This window comes from Rhinoderma darwinii, chromosome 6 (genome assembly GCF_050947455.1).
Source record: "Rhinoderma darwinii isolate aRhiDar2 chromosome 6, aRhiDar2.hap1, whole genome shotgun sequence".
Taxonomy (NCBI): domain Eukaryota; kingdom Metazoa; phylum Chordata; class Amphibia; order Anura; family Rhinodermatidae; genus Rhinoderma; species Rhinoderma darwinii.
Window position 1 is genome coordinate 4,225,551 of NC_134692.1, and position 12,186 is coordinate 4,237,736.

The window sequence follows — 12,186 nt, forward strand, 5'->3', positions numbered from 1 at the left end:
TGGTCAGTGCCGCACACCTGACAGGTAGATTACTGTTACGTTGTTACTTTTTACATTGATGCAACGCAATTTTCCATTAAAGTTCACCCATCAATATAACTAGTGCATGTGAATATATGAAACTTTGTAATACTGTATATTATATCAGGGGAAAGTGGCCTCTACCTCACCCCCTGCAGCCTGAAGTGTCTGCAATCTACCTGTAAATGTTCAGAAACCTTCTCAGTCATCAAATAAATCAGTTTACAGTAAAATAGTAAGTGCCAGACAAGGAAGAGGGGGGATGCAGCTGCAGTTTGTCACTCTCCTCCTGTGTGTCTGTGAGATGCATGCTGTGAGAGGGGAGGAGGGAGAAACATCTGATTGGCTCAGAGCACACAGCACAGCTCTGACATCACACCAGGAAGAGACCGCCTACTCCGCAAGCATAGAAAGAGAAAATATACATTTACAGAAAGAACTTCAACACAAAAAATGGTGGCGAAAGATGTGATTCTATTGAAAACTGAAATCTCATTCACATGTAACTTCTGGCCACTGATGTTTATTAACTGCAAAAAAGCAAAAAAAAATCACAGCAAAGTATCGCCTTAGGTCTCATTCACACGAGCGTATACGATTCACAATTCAACTTTTGCGCAGTATGATTCACAGGATTTCGCTCTCCCATAGAAATCCGTGATGAATGTCTCATGACTTTAATCTTATCTGTAATGTCCTGCTATGGGCCGTGTAGCCTGAGAGGTCCTGATTCATGGATTCTGACATCTCTACGACAGAAATGTAATAGGAATTTATTTTTTTCGTTGTCTGTTCATCTTGTCGGCCGCGGTCAGATCCTTGCGTACAGTAGTGACCCCCAGACACGTCACGTTCCTGTAGGTTAAGGATATTAGTTGTAGTTACTATTGTGTCTCAACATAAAAAAGGTGCATTAAACCAGGACACGTGCCAATTTGCCAGTGATTTTCCTTCCTTCTCTTTAACGTCTTGGCTGAACCTTCTGAACTGCAATCCCATCACAATATAATGACAACACTTTCAGCCATTAAATGTAAAAATGCACCGGACGACGTCCCTGTCCTGACACCGCCGGTGACTCCTGTAACAGCTACGGATACGTCATGTACAGAGCCGAATGCTGTTGGAGGTTTTACATTGAGGTTATAGGAATATGCCAGTTTTGTGGGCACACTCCGTTACCCAATGCTGCCCCCAACTCCCATCATGCAATTCTACAGCAGCTAAATCCCAGCATCACTGAGTCACACAATACAGAGCACGCAGCTCCCCAATCTCTACGGCCCGGGCTCTTGTGGGGGCACTTGGCTTCGATGGAATAAGTTGTATTTCTGGATGTGCTCCAGAGTTTAATGACAATTTGAAAGTGCAATTTTTCTTTACATTATTTTTTATTCAGTGTCGATCCAGCAGAAGCAGAATGTCAGGGGCCCCCCAGGCTATTGCCTGGGGGACACATGGTCGCACGGCCCCCATAAGTTGTTAATAAAATGTGTTTTTTTTGCTTGGTATGTTTTTTCTCTCCCCCTTTCCCTCTTTTCTCCATTTGTTATTTTATATTAGAATGGTACTTACCATCCTGGTGTCCCCCAGGTAAGCTGTGCTGGTGGCACGAGCCGGTTTCCAGATGTTTCTGTCTCTGGGCAGTTTGGAGTTGGTCCCAGCTGATTGGACCTAGGTCAGCTGTGCAATTGCATGAGCAGGTTCTGGCAGATTCTATCTCCAGGCAGATTTGTTGAAGGCCAGCTGATTGGTCATGGATAAAATCCTAAAGGCGGGAAAATTGGACATAAAAGGAGCAGTTCATCGTGGTCAAGCAGCCAGTTTTGAAGATTGGACCGTCGCCCACCCTCCCTCCCTATTGTTTTTTAATTCCTTCACGTCACGTTGTTTGTTAGAGGGGTTTGTCACCCAGCTAATGCTGGGCGGACTTGGTTTTTATTGGTCAAAATATTTATATTTTATTATTTATTCGATTATTTATGGTTATTCTCTTCGAATTATTTTATCTTAGGTTACCCTTAATAAACACCGTGGCCATTTTTATCCAAAGAAACTGTTGTCATGTTTTATTTCAGTTTGATTGAGTATTGTGGGGTTTGTGCTACCATGACCGGTTCCGCTCATTGAGGAGTGATGTCACAGAGAGATATGCATATAGAAGTGATGTCATCAGCAGTTGTGTGAGGGCCTCGGTGTACCCTGGCATTGGGTGCTTTGGGTTACACCTCTGATGGACACTCACTGCTCTGTTTCTACAAGCCTTTATGGGTCAGACGTGGAGTTGGGTCAACAGTTGGCACCAAACTATTGCTGCTCTCGTGACAGCTCCAACCTCAGTCTGGAACATTATGTAACAAATTTTTTTTCTCTATAAACACCCGTGTGACTGAGTCTTAAATCTTTATTGCGGCGGTTGTATTAGTCTAAGGCGCTTTGCAGAATAAAGTCGTCCCTGAAATGTATTCCACCTCTGCTCTCCAGTTACTATAATTGCAGCGCTTCAAGTCCAAGTCGACTATAACTCTCACCCGTAAAACCATTTACCATTTGTTATCTTATAATTTACACCAAATAAACCCAGGTTAACGCCGTCCCCACGTGCAGACGGTTAGAGGTGTTGGGAATTGCACTTGTATCAAACCTTCAACTTCAGAAGTCATAAAGTGGAGTTAAAATGTAACAGATGTTCTCCTGGGTCTGGCACGAAACCTTCAAGTCGCTCATTACATCTTCATTGCTTTCACCTTTTGATTTAATTGGTTACATCCCAGTTGCGTTTATTAAGGAAGGATGCGGATATCCGGGATGAAGAGTCTAATGATGAACACGAGGAAATATTTACAGAGCATCTCCATAGTAACTGAAGGAAAAGTGTCTGTTGTGGTGGACACCGAGCCTGGCGTCCTCACAGAGCGAGAGCAGGACTTTCCTTCACCCGGGGAAATATGCAGTTCAATGTCTTAACCTATTATCTAGTTATCCTGGCAGAGTGGTTTGTTGGAGCCGTCCTGGTACAAAGCACCCCGGGCATATGCCCGATCAGCACCCCACAAGTTAGCATGGGGCCCCATAGAAAAACTCGGAATAGGATCCACTCCATAAGGACATAAAAGGCGTTCCATCATTTTGGTTTGCATCTGTTCCCTGTGTCTTTTCCTCCCCTTCTTGGTCTCCCACTCGTCTATGTTTTCCCACTCTTCCATCATCCACAGGTATCACTTACTGCCCCTTATCACTGAGTGGAGATGGACCCCCTTAGTTGCTGTGCCCCATAGTAGCTGCCATGCCTAGTGCCTGGTAGTTACGCCCATGCCCATGCACCCTCAGCGCTGCAGGATAAGGATTCTGCTCGTCCCACTTCTCACTTGTTGCAATAACTGAAGCTGAATGAGTTGGCTGATAATAAGGGATAATTACTGGGGTTCTTGTACAGATGAACATTTAATGAGCCTTTGTCCTACCTATATAGTAGCATCCATTAAATAAGAGGTGTGGCTAATGAGTGGGTGGAGCTTAGACGGCTAAAGTTTTACGTCTCCACGATCAAGCAAGGTCAACCAGGTCCTATGATCCCCCATCCGGGTGCTAAGAATGGGATATATCTGGCACACGTAAGGGAGAGGAGATGAGACGCTCACAATGCCCAGGGCCCCGGCTGGAGATGTCACTTATAGATTTCTCCATTTATTTCAATAGAGCCATGACGGTGCATATGCTTTGGCCTATTTACATAATTGTGCATAGGGGAAAAAACCATTAAAAAAATACATTGAGGACAAATTATCGCCATGTACGTTGTTTTCCTTTTTGGATTTCAAACCCGGGTCCCCAGAATGAACCACTGAGCCGCCTGTTTCCTGCACGCAGGGCTGAATTAAAGGGAGTGAACCCGGGGCCTCCACCACTTAACAGGAGGAAAGCGGTCTCAACCAGTTGCAGCCGCTGGAATGGTCGCCGCCACCAACCCCCAGCCGTGCAGTGCGGCCGCCGTAGCCTCCACAAAGCCCCAGCCATCAAACACAGATCAGCACCACTGGGCAGACACTGGGTGGGTGCCCGCCTGCTTGCCCCCTGGGCCGCACTTCAATCGGTGTGGTGGCTGAAGCTGGTGGAGGCCCTTTGTACCGGTGATTTACTAGTAAACCGGGCCACCACCAGTGCCCCGTATACCTTACTCCGTAGCAGGGAGGAGCGCCCCCATACTGTTGCTGCGCTATCTGTTCAGGTCGTAGTGATGTGACGTCTGACGTCTCACTCGTCGTTTGGCGCCAGCAGGGTAGCAACAGAGGCAGGCACAGGCTTGCAGCTCTGCCTCAGCGGGCAAATAAAATACAGCAAAAAGGTAGCTATGCTGGTGATACAATAGAGAGACGAGGGAGGGTGATTATTGCTGGGTAAGACAGAATCTGCCTTCTCAACGTTATTAATTAACATAGTTTGGTCCCTGTTTGTAAATTTCCACAATCCTAGCGTATATTTGCTCATGTTGTGCTTGTTTTGTTTTTTTTTCCTGGGGCAAAATGCCGGTATTTCTGTTGCAATTTTGCAAAAAAAAAAACAAAACGTGAAATTTGCAGCAATTATTCGATAGTTGCTGCAAAAATAAATAAACGCAATATGGCCGATCTATGCGCCACTTCTTACTTTCTAGCTAGGTACGTTCAGACATAGCGGTCATGTTGCTTTTTTCCAGTGAATCCCGCAAAATAGGGGGGAAAAAAACCCGCGACGTGACGGTCTGAATATACCCTGAAGGATGGAGAGGAGCGCCGGCTGGTGCCGCCACATTTCCACGTTTTGGATGAGATGTGGTGTATGACCCGGCCAGCACCGTGGAGGGGGGGGATATTTTTCTCTCTCCTACTCCCCCCCCCTGTCGCCTCTGTGCTCATCATTCCTTTGCTGCTGAATACACAGATGTTTGAGGGTGTATTTCTCGTACTGCGGAGGATCAGCCGCATGCGGCCTAGCAATAGATTAGGAGATGTACAGTCAATGTTTTGTATATTTAGAAGCTACGGTTACTTTCAAAAATAAATTGAAACTATGGATGGTGAACTGACCCCCCTCCCCCGATCTATCCTGATACAATGTTGCAACAAAGGATTCTTGTGAAGTTCTTATGAAACATTCTATATATATACATATATAACAAAGTCTTATCCTGGAATCTCCAACGACTCTCAGGCTCAGAAATACTTTATTTATTGACAAGAGGTGAGAAAAGATAAGGCAAAACCCTAAATCTCATATAACCTGAGTGCAGCACAGAAACGAGGCATTTTATGAGGACCATATGTGGTTACTGTATGTGAAAGGAGATCAAATGAGCCAAGGCTGTGCAAAAATCCTAGCGCCCCTCCTGTATTATCTTACCTTCGTGTCATAATGACATCATATATTATTGTTGCTGCATCTATAAGGGTATGTTCACACGGCCTATTTACGGACGTAAATCGGGCGTTTTTGCCACGAATTACGCCCGAAAATAGCGCCTCAATAGCGCTGACAAACATCTGCCCATTGAAAGCAATGGGCAGACGTTTGTCTGTTCACACGAGGCGTATATTACGCGCCGCTGTCAAATGACGGCGCGTAAATAGACGCCCGCGTAGAAGAAGTGACCTGTCACTTCTTTGGCCGTAATTGGAGCCGCTATTCATTGACTCCAATGAATAGCAGCGCTAATTACGGCCGAATTTTCAGGCTGAAACATCCCCGTAATTTCAGCCGTTACGGACCCCCGCCGTGTGAACATACCCTAAGGGTCACGAATCACATCTAAGAGGAAAACTTCTGTCCCCACTATCTGAGGGGTTTTCTCCGTCACTTTTCTGTACGGTTTTCTGCTCACGGTTCCCCCCCCCCTCTCATAGTGACATTTATACTGCACAAGTCTCATCTTCAAACAGTAAATCGATCAATAAACTAATAGAACACAAAAAGTCGCCCTTTAATACAGTAATATATGTAAAAATAAGGAAAATGAATAACAGCAGGTAACAATGCATGGGATAAATTATAGTTGTGCAGGTACATAACAGACTCTTATGGGCTCATACTGGACCCTCGTATCTCACATTTTATTTAAAAACAAAAGTTAAAAAAACCCTCATATGAATCAATGAAAAAAAGAAATGATGGCTTGTTCCAACGTTCCAATGCTTGATAAAGACCCATCAGGGGTTGAAACGTTGCAAGTGTTTTTATGCTCGGTGAATAAATCAAATAGACTTCATTGGATTATCTTGAGCGCTGCAGTTCCTTTCTTTGATTGCATATTGTTCCAACGTATGTCGTATCCCACGGGTGTTCTCATGTATAGGGTCTCCATAGGGCTGCATGGACCCTTGTACAGAGCTGTAATAGGGCTTCCATAGAGGTGCATGAGGCCTCTGCTGCGCTTCCCCTTTTCCTCCATTTCATGCGGACGTATACAGAGTTTGTCAGATTCCGTACGTATCCGCTAGAAAATAAATAAATCATGGCTGCTTCATCTGACGTTTTGTGTACGGAGATATGAGTGACGGGTCCATACTAAGAAGTCCTACACGTTCCATACTCGCTCCATGAGCCCTAACAGTGAGAAGCAATAATAGTAAAGATATTCATGTAAAAAGGAAATAGTCCTAATAATAGTAACAATAGAGATCCATCCGGATAACACATAATAACCAGTCATTGATACAAATGTGACAATAATAAAATAAGACGCCAGATACAAAGATCCTATAACATATAATAAATAATACACGGCTGATAAGATTATATCTGGACCGGGTGAACTTGTGTAATATTTACAGGGTGAGAAGTCACATTTTATTGAGGCCACTTTCTCTTTATTCTTGTATATAGCAGATGGGGGGGGGGGGGGAGGCGAGGAGTTTCAAGGTGATCTTATCTAGTTAAAAAGCTTGTCCTTCCAGTTACTTCCAATAAAATAAATCTGGTTCAAGGTATGCTGAGTGAAGGCTAAGTGAAGGCTGAGTGAAGGCTGAGTGAAGGCTAAGTGAAGGCTGAGTGAAGGCTAAGTGAAGGCTGACTGAAGGATGAGTGAAGGCTAAGTGAAGGCTGAGTGAAGGCTGAGTGAAGGCTAAGTGAAGGCTGAGTGAAGGCTAAGTGAAGTCTGAGTGAAGGCTGAGTGAAGGCTAAGTGAAGGCTGAGTGAAGGCTTAGTGAAGTCTGAGTGAAAGCTGAGTGAAGGCTGAGTGAAGGCTAAGTGAAGGCTGAGTGAAGGCTAAGTGAAGGCTGAGTGAAGGCTAAGTGAAGGCTGAGTGAAGGCTGAGTGAAGGCTAAGTGAAGGCTGAGTGAAGGCTAAGTGAAGGCTAAGTGAAGGCTGAGTGAAGGCTAAGTGAAGGCTGAGTGAAGGCTAAGTGAAGGCTGACTGAAGGATGAGTGAAGGCTAAGTGAAGGCTGAGTGAAGGCTGAGTGAAGGCTAAGTGAAGGCTGAGTGAAGGCTAAGTGAAGGCTGAGTGAAGGCTGAGTGAAGGCTAAGTGAAGGCTGAGTGAAGGCTAAGTGAAGGCTGAGTGAAGGCTGAGTGAAGGCTAAGTGAAGGCTGAGTGAAGGCTGAGTGAAGGCTGAGTGAAGGCTGAGTGAAGGCTGAGTGAAGACTGAGTGAAGGCTGAGTGAAAGCTGAGTGAAGGCTGAGGGAAGGCTGAGGGAAGGCTGAGTGAAGGCTGAGTGAAGGCTAAGTGAAGGCTTAGTGAAGTCTGAGTGAAAGCTGAGTGAAGGCTGAGTGAAGGCTAAGTGAAGGCTGAGTGAAGGCTAAGTGAAGGCTGAGTGAAGGCTAAGTGAAGGCTGAGTGAAGGCTGAGTGAAGGCTGAGTGAAGGCTAAGTGAAGGCTAAGTGAAGGCTGAGTGAAGGCTAAGTGAAGGCTGAGTGAAGGCTGAGTGAAGGCTGAGTGAAGGCTGATTGAAGACTGAGTGAAGGCTGAGAGAAAGCTGAGTGAAGGCTGAGTGAAGTCTGAGTGAAAGCTGAGTGAAGGCTGAGTGAAGGCTGAGTGAAGGCTGAGTGAAGGCTGAGTGAAGGTTGAGTGAAGGCTAAGTGAAGGGTGAGTGAAGGCTGAGGGAAGGCTAAGTGAAGGCTGAGTGAAGGCTGAGTGAAGGCTGAGTGAAGGCTAAGTGAAGGCTGAGTGAAGGCTGAGGGAAGGCTAAGTGAAGGCTGAGGGAAGGCTAAGTGAAGGCTGAGTGAAAGCTGAGTGAAGGCTGAGGGAAGGCTAAGTGAAGGCTAAGTGAAGGCTGAGTGAAGGCTGAGGGAAGGCTAAGTGAAGGCTAAGTGAAGGCTGAGTGAAGGCTGAGTGAAGGCTAAGTGAAGGCTGAGTGAAGGCTAAGTGAAGGCTGAGTGAAGGCTGAGTGAAGGCTGAGGGAAGGCTAAGTGAAGGCTGAGGGAAGGCTAAGTGAAGGCTGAGTGAAGGCTGAGTGAAGGCTGAGTGAAGGCTAAGTGAAGGCTGAGTGAAGGCTGAGGGAAGGCTAAGTGAAGGCTGAGGGAAGGCTAAGTGAAGGCTGAGTGAAAGCTGAGTGAAGGCTGAGGGAAGGCTAAGTGAAGGCTAAGTGAAGGCTGAGTGAAGGCTGAGGGAAGGCTAAGTGAAGGCTGAGTGAAGGCTGAGTGAAGGCTGAGTGAAGGCTAAGTGAAGGCTGAGTGAAGGCTGAGTGAAGGCTGAGTGAAGGCTAAGTGAAGGCTAAGTGAAGGCTGAGTGAAGGCTAAGTGAAGGCTGAGTGAAGGCTGAGTGAAGGCTGAGTGAAGGCTGATTGAAGACTGAGTGAAGGCTGAGAGAAAGCTGAGTGAAGGCTGAGTGAAGTCTGAGTGAAAGCTGAGTGAAGGCTGAGTGAAGGCTGAGTGAAGGCTAAGTGAAGGCTGAGTGAAGGCTGAGTGAAGGCTGAGTGAAGGTTGAGTGAAGGCTAAGTGAAGGGTGAGTGAAGGCTGAGTGAAGGCTGAGGGAAGGCTAAGTGAAGGCTGAGGGAAGGCTAAGTGAAGGCTGAGTGAAGGCTGAGTGAAGGCTAAGTGAAGGCTGAGTGAAGGCTGAGGGAAGGCTAAGTGAAGGCTGAGGGAAGGCTAAGTGAAGGCTGAGTGAAAGCTGAGTGAAGGCTGAGGGAAGGCTAAGTGAAGGCTAAGTGAAGGCTGAGTGAAGGCTGAGGGAAGGCTAAGTGAAGGCTAAGTGAAGGCTGAGTGAAGGCTGAGTGAAGGCTAAGTGAAGGCTGAGTGAAGGCTAAGTGAAGGCTGAGTGAAGGCTGAGTGAAGGCTGAGGGAAGGCTAAGTGAAGGCTGAGGGAAGGCTAAGTGAAGGCTGAGTGAAGGCTGAGTGAAGGCTGAGTGAAGGCTAAGTGAAGGCTGAGTGAAGGCTGAGGGAAGGCTAAGTGAAGGCTGAGGGAAGGCTAAGTGAAGGCTGAGTGAAAGCTGAGTGAAGGCTGAGGGAAGGCTAAGTGAAGGCTAAGTGAAGGCTGAGTGAAGGCTGAGGGAAGGCTAAGTGAAGGCTGAGTGAAGGCTGAGTGAAGGCTAAGTGAAGGCTGAGTGAAGGCTGAGTGAAGGCTAAGTGAAGGCTGAGTGAAGGCTGGGAAGGCTGAGTGAAGGCTGGGAAGGCTGAGTGAAGGCTGAGAAACTCTCCTATCTAGAACATGTTCTTCCAGTCTCTACTGCACAGAAACTCAACCACTGGGCGCCAGCTGCTCGGGGTTTGAGGTTTCGGCACATTTGAATGATGGGCCGGGCTCTATACAATGTGTTAATGTAACGGTTCAGGATCAGCGAAATGTTACAATTTATCACTCGTGATTTACACCGTGACTATAATGTGATATTAATATGCAGCATGAAGTATCTCCTGCAAATGAGTGACGTCTGATATGAACATATTGGCCCCTAATAAACCACAATATACTGCAGACGTAATTATTACATATACAAGGCGGTTCTATATGCAGAATCTCATCTGTGCCCATTATATACATAAACTTATCTAATTCCAACTGTACATTTATAGTATTATCTGGAGCCCAGTCTATCTATCATCTATCTATCTATCTATCTATCTATCTATCTATCTATCTATCTATCTATCTATCTATCTATCTATCTATCTATCTCTCTCTCTCTCTCTATCTATCTATCTATCTATCTATCTATCTATCTATCTATCTATCTATCTATCTATCTATCTATCTATCTATCTATCTACTCCGCTCCCAGGGCGAGGGGCACAATCTGCAACCAACGTAATCCTCACCCTGCGCCAGGAATAGTGGAGCTGGTGTCCTAGTGCTGAGCTGAAGGCCATCACTCTTCATATTTACCCAGTACACAATCCACTAGAACTACGGCCCTGGGACAACTTCTCCCTTTCTTTCTGTTTATAGGGTTAGTGAAGGACACTGAAGGGTCTGGCTGATACCAGAGAATAATCACATGCACATACAATATCACAAATATTATTGAACATCACTTTAGAGGAAATGTTTAAAGGCTACGTACACCTTCGAAAGTATTTTATTTTTTTAATAAAAATGTCAGTCAGTGTGATTGGTGCAACTTTATAATTAGTTTTTATTAACCATTATTTGAACTTTTTGAGCAGCTTTAACTCCTGTATATAGAGAGGCTGTATCTAGCCCTGAATCCTGTATATAGAGAGGCTGTATCTAGCGCTGAATCCTGTATATAGAGCGGCCGTATCTAGCGCTGAATCCTGTATATAGAGCGGCTGTATCTAGCGCTGAATCCTGTATATAGAGCGGCTGTATCTAGCGCTGAATCCTGTATATAGAGCGGCTGTATCTAGCTCTGAATCCTGTATATAGAGCGGCTGTATCTAGCACTGAATCCTGTATATAGAGCGGCTGCATCTAGCGCTGAATCCTGTATATAGAGCGGCCGTATCTAGCGCTGAATCCTGTATATAGAGCGGCTGTATCTAGCGCTGAATCCTGTATATAGAGCGGCCGTATCTAGCGCTGAATCCTGTACATAAAGCGGCTGTATCTAGCGCTGAATCCGGTGTATAGAGCGGCCGTATCTAGCGCTGAATCCTGTATATAGAACGGCTGTATCTAGCGCTGAATCCTGTATATAGAGCGGCTGTATCTAGCGATGAATCCTGTATATAGAGCGGCCGTATCTAGCGCTGAATCCTGTATATAGAACGGCTGTATCTAGCGCTGAATCCTGTATATAGAGCAGCTATATCTAGCGCTGTATCCGGTATATAGAGCGGCCGTATCTAGCTCTGAATCCTGTATATAGAGCAGCTATATCTAGCGCTGAATCCTGTATATAGAGCGGCTGTATCTTGCGCTGAATCCTGTATATAGAGCGGCCGTATCTAGCGCTGAATCCTGTATATAGAGCGGCTGTATCTAGCGCTGAATCCTGTATATAGAGCGGCTGTATCTAGCGCTGAATCCTGTATATAGAGCGGCTGTATCTAGCACTGAATCCTGTATATAGAGCGGCTGTATCTAGCGCTGAATCCTGTATATAGAGCAGCTGTATCTAGCGCTGAATCCTGTATATAGAGCGGCTGTATCTAGCGCTGAATCCTGTATATAGAGCAGCTGTATCTAGCGCTGAATCCTGTATATAGAGCGGCCGTATCTAGCGCTGAATCCTGTATATAGAACGGCTGTATCTAGCGCTGAATCCTGTATATAGAGCGGCTGTATCTAGCGCTGAATCCTGTATATAGAGCGGCTGTATCTAGCGCTGAATCCTGTATATAGAGCGGCTGTATCCTGTATATAGAGCGGCTGTATCTAGCGCTGAATCCTGTATATAGAGCGGCTGTATCCTGTATATAGAGCGGCTGTATCTAGCGCTGAATCCTGTATATAGAGCGGCTGTATCTAGCGCTGAATCCTGTATATAGAGCGGCTGAATCTAGCGCTGAATCCTGTATATAAAGCGGCTGTATCTAGTGCTGAATCCTGTATATAGAGCGGCTGTATCTAGCGCTGAATCCCGTATATAGAGCGGCTGTATCCTGTATATAGAGCGGCTGTATCTAGCGCTGAATCCTGTATATAGAGCGGCTGTATCTAGCGCTGAATCCTGTATATAGAGCGGCCGTATCTAGCGCTGAATCCTGTATATAGAGCGGCCGTATCTAGCGCTGAATCCTGTATATAGAGCGGCTGTATCTAGCGCTGAATCCTGTATATAGAGCGGCTGTATCTAG

At 45.8% G+C, this 12,186-nt stretch overlaps 1 long non-coding RNA gene across 1 annotated transcript; it reads right to left on the reverse strand.

Moving 5' to 3' along the window:
- Positions 1–513: 513 nt before the first annotated feature.
- LOC142656151 (uncharacterized) lies at positions 514–4,327 on the reverse strand. The gene is made up of 3 exons (XR_012849590.1): positions 4,195–4,327; positions 1,597–1,789; positions 514–876 (listed from the first exon to the last, which is right to left on the reverse strand). It is a non-coding gene; the product is annotated as an uncharacterized LOC142656151 (long non-coding RNA).
- Between the last annotated feature and the right edge of the window lie 7,859 nt (positions 4,328–12,186).